Below are 4,799 nucleotides of genomic sequence, written 5' to 3'. Positions count from 1 at the left end.
AAGGCCGCAGCAGTAAGTGCCGCCACCCGCACTCCCTTCGCTGCCCCGCGCCTCACTCGCGGGCGCCCCGGGCCGCCTCCCCCTTCCGCGCCCGACACGCCACCGCCATCTTGTTTACCTCCCTCCCCCTCCCTGCGCCGCCGCGGACGCCGCACGCCCGGCCGCAGGGCACGCCTCCTCGCGCGGACGACGTGCCCACCCGTTGGCTGAACCTGCCATCCCCGGCCCTCTGCCCGCCCCGCCGCCGCCAACGATTGGAGCGTTTGGACCCGGCCGGGCGCCCGAGCGGGGATTGGTCGGCGCTTGGCCCCGCCCGGGGGGTGGATACAGCGCGGTCATTGGCCCGCGAAGACGTCCGTCATGGGCAGGGGGCGGGAAGCACGCATGGGGAGGCGAGGCCACGGATGTGACCTCGGAGGGGCTGGGGAAGGGGGTCGTAGGTCACAGGTGCCAACGGCCTCCCTGAACGGCCGGGGGGTGGGCTCAGCTCGGTGTGCGGGAGCCTGGGCTCGCGGACCTGGAAGAAGCGGGGCCACCCCTGCCAGAGCCCCTCCCCCGGATTCCCCTTTGGGGCGAGGTCAAGGGTCAAAAAGTAACCCAAAGTGGCCAATTCCAGTCAAAAATCCTTGTTTTGGGCCACTCTTGGGCCAGGGGAGAGAGAAACGCACAGGGCGGCCTCTGCCCTATCGGAACTCACGGGGGAAGCCTCAGGACAGCGCTGGGACGAGCCCAGCGGGGGCTTCTGGTGAAAAACAAGAGTTGCCAAAATATGGCTTGATAAGATTGAAAATATTGAACCCTCCTGTGCTAGCCCCGTGCTTTCCACCTTTTCCTGCACTAGGGCCAGGTTGTTCTGCTGGAACAAACTATCTTGCTACAACCTCCACCTCCTGGGTTCAAGCAATTCTCCTGCCTCAGCCTCCCCAGTAGCTGGGATTGCAGGCGTGGCCACCACGCCCGGCTGATTTTTGTATTTTTAGTAGAGATTACAGGTGCGTGTCTGTAATCCCAGCTACTCAGGAGGCTGAGGGAGGAGAATCGCTTGAACCCGGGAGGCAGAGGTTGCGGTGAGCCGAGATCGTGCCATTGCACTCCAGCCTGGGCAACAAGAGCGAAACTCCATCTCAAAAAAAAAAAAAAAAGGCCGGGCGCGGTGGCTCACGCTTGTAATCCCAGCACTTTGGGAGGCCGAGGCGGGCGGATCACGAGGTCAGGAGATCGAGACCACGGTGAAACCCCGTCTCTACTAAAAATACAAAAAATTAGCCGGGCGTGGTGGCGGGCGCCTGTAGTCCCAGCTACTCGGAGAGGCTGAGGCAGGAGAATGGCGTGAACCCGGGAGGCGGAGCTTGCAGTGAGCCGAGATTGCGCCACTGCACTCCAGCCTGGGCGACAGAGCGAGACTCCGTCTCAAAAAAAAAAAAAAGATCTCTCCCAGAAAACTGAAGATAAAGGAACACTCCCCAACTCAAACTTATTTTGGTATCTCTTTTCTGTACTGATTGCTGGCTCACACCCCAACTTCTTGGGATCTGGAGATACGCTGGATAACTGGCATCGGTAGGTCCCACACCCCTTCAGAGAATTGCAGGACACATGGAAGTGACTCAGGAAATACTTGGTGACCATTACAGAAAGAATCCTTGAAGATGGATTCTCGGCTCAAAGACCACCCCCTCTGGTTCACGCCTGTATTCCCAGCACTTTGGGAGTCCGAGGCGGGCGGATCACGAGGTCAGGAGATCGAGACCATCCTGGCTAACACAGTGAAACCCCGTCTCTACCAAAAATACAAAAAAGTACCCGGGCGAGGTGGCGGGCGCCTTTAGTCCCAGATACTCAGGAGGCTGAAGCAGGAGAATGGCGTGAACCCCGGGGGGCAGAGCCTGCAGTGAGCCGAAATCGTGCCACTGCACTCCAGCCTGGGCGACAGCGAGACTCTGTCTCAAAAAAAAAAAAAAAAAAAAAGCCACCTCCTCCAAGAACCCCTCCTAGTCATTCTCTCAAGTGCCTGGACGGAGATGTGCTGTGAGTGTGAACTACACACGGAATTTCTTTTTTTTTTTATATACATAATTTTATTACAAAATTTAAAAAAAATGCAACATCTTAAAAAACGCAAAATGTACTGTTGATATTGATTCCTACAAGTTTGCTGTGCTGCCATACACAATAAATTTTTTAAAAACCATTAAATATTTAGGGACATTAGGCAGGGCGCGGTGGCTCATGCCTGTAATCCCAGTACTTTGAGAGGCCAAGGTGGGCGGATCACGAGGTCAGGAGTTCGAAACCAGCCTTGCCAACATGGTGAAACCCCGTCTCCACTAAAAATACAAAAATTAGCTGGGCATGGTGGCACACGCCTGTAATCCCAGCTACTCAGGAGGTTGAGGCAGGAGAACTGCTTGAACCAGGACCCAGGAGGTGGAGGTTGCTATGGGCCGAGATCACGCCATTGCACTCTAGCCTGGGCAACAAGAGCAAAACTCTAGCCGGGCGCGGTGGCTCACGCTTGTAATCCCAGCACTTTGGGAGGCCGAGGCGGGCGGATCACGAGGTCAGGAGATCGAGACCACGGTGAAACCCCGTCTCTACTAAAAATACAAAAAATTAGCCGGGCGTGGTGGCGGGCGCCTGTAGTCCCAGCTACTCGGAGAGGCTGAGGCAGGAGAATGGCGTGAACCCGGGAGGCGGAGCTTGCAGTGAGCCGAGATCGCGCCACTGCACTCCAGCCTGGGTGACAGAGCGAGACTCCGTCTCAAAAAAAAAAAAAAAAAAAGCAAAACTCTGTCTCAAAAAAAAAAAAAAAAAAAGGAAAAAAAAAAATAGTATTTTCTGTACAGAGAATCTTATGAGCTATACAAAAATCTGTATAGTTTTATACTGAAGCTAATACTGAACTGCACTTGAATTCACATTCTTAGCAAAACAAGCACACTGCACAGGCATCATTAAACGATAGCAATTTATTCTTCATCTTCACCCTCTTCCTCCTCATCTTCATCTTCTTCCTCCTCCTCCTCCTCCTCATCTTCTGGTTTGTTCTTCTTTGAGCCCTTCTTTCCTGCTTCACTTTTGCCCTTGGCACGATGTGCAGCAATACCCTTTTCATATCTCTCCTCTAGCTTAACTGCTTTCTGTTCATATGTTTGTTTATCTTTGGCCGACTGCCCAAACCACATTTCACCCAGTTTCTTTGCAGTTTCCACGACAAATAGGCCTGGGTGTCCACTTTTGATCTTTGGGCGATGTTCAGAGCAAAACAGGAAGAAGGCAGATGGTGGCCTTTTAGGAGCATTGCGATCCTTTTTCTTTCCTTTCTTATCCTTTCTTACATTTCGGAGGAATGTAATTTTTAATCTCCCTGTCATAGCGAGCTTTGTCACTTTTTGCCTTATCTTCAAACTTCAACTTCTCATTTGCAGACGTGGTCTTCCATCTCTCCAAACACCTCTTGGAGAATTCCACGAAATTGATGGAAGAGTCCGGGTGTTTCTTCTTGTGCTCTTCCTGGCAGATCTGCACGAAGAGGGCATATGAGGACATTTTGCCCCTCGGTTTGTTGGGGTCTCCTTTACCCATGGTGACAGAACAGCGTCCACCTGGTGCGAGCTTTTCCTCAAAGTCCCGCAGAGCAGCCGGACCCAACAGAGACGCTTCCCTCCACACTGACTCTGTTTTTTTTTTTTTGAGACGGAGTCTCGCTCTGTTGCGCAGGCTGGAGTGCAATGGCATGATCTTGGCTCACTGCAACCTCTCCTTCCCAGATTCAAGCAATTCTCCTGTCTCAGCCTCTGGAGTAGCTGGGACTACAGGCATACACCACCATGCCTGGATAATTTTTGTATTTTCAATAGAGACAGGGTTTCACCATATTGTTCAGGCTGGTCTCGAACTCCTAACCTCAGGTGATCCACCTGCCTCGGCCTTCCAAAGTTCTGGGATTACAGGCATGAGGCACCATGCCTGGCCTACACACTGAATTTCCAAAGTTAGAAAAGAAAAAAATGGGCCTGCCAGACACAGTAGTTCACACCTGTAATCCCAGCACTTTGGGAGGCCAAGGCAGATGGATCACCTGAGGTCAGGAGTTCGAGACCAGTCTGGCCAACGTGGTAAAACCCTGCCTCTACTAAAAATACAAAAAGTAGCTGGGCGTGGTGGCGGGCACCTATAATCTCAGCTACTTGGGAGGCTAAGGCAGGAGAATTGCTGGAATCTGGGAGGCGGAGGTTGCAGGGAGCTGAGATCTTGCCATTGCACTCCAGCCTGGGCAACAGCGCGAGACTCCATCTCAAAAGAAAAAAAAAATGGGCCTGGTATGGCGGCTCCTGTCTGTAATCCCAGCACTTTGGGGGGCCAAGGCAGGCAATCACCTCAGGTCAAGAGTTCAAGACCAGCCTGGGCAACATGGTAAAACTCCCGTATCTACTAAAAATACAAAAACTGGCCAGGCATCGTGGCGCCCGCCTGTAATCCCAGCTACTCGGGAGGCTGAGGTAAGAGAATCGCTTGAACCTGGGAGGCAGAGGTTGCAGTGAGCCAAGATCGTGCCACTGTACTCCAGCCTGGGCGACACAGCGAGACTCTGTCTCAAAAAAAAAAAAAACAAAAGGCACAAATAAAATATCTCACTGGCCAGACACGGTGGCTCACGCCTGTAATCCCAACACTTTAGGAGGCCGAGGTGGGCTGATCACGAGGTCAGGAGTTCGAGACCATCCTGGCCAACGTGGTGAAACCTGGTCTCTACTAAAAATAAAAAAATTAGCTGGGCATGGTGGTGGGCACCTGTA

General features: G+C 52.9%; 1 pseudogene; it reads right to left on the bottom strand.

Annotated features, from left to right (window-relative positions):
* Positions 1–2,937: 2,937 nt before the first annotated feature.
* LOC129465767 (high mobility group protein B2-like) lies at positions 2,938–3,661 on the bottom strand (annotated as a pseudogene).
* Between the last annotated feature and the right edge of the window lie 1,138 nt (positions 3,662–4,799).

This window comes from Symphalangus syndactylus, chromosome 17 (assembly GCF_028878055.3).
Source record: "Symphalangus syndactylus isolate Jambi chromosome 17, NHGRI_mSymSyn1-v2.1_pri, whole genome shotgun sequence".
In the NCBI taxonomy this organism is placed as follows: domain Eukaryota; kingdom Metazoa; phylum Chordata; class Mammalia; order Primates; family Hylobatidae; genus Symphalangus; species Symphalangus syndactylus.
Note: the sequence above shows the minus strand (reverse complement) of the source record. Positions and strands in the feature narration are given on the sequence as shown.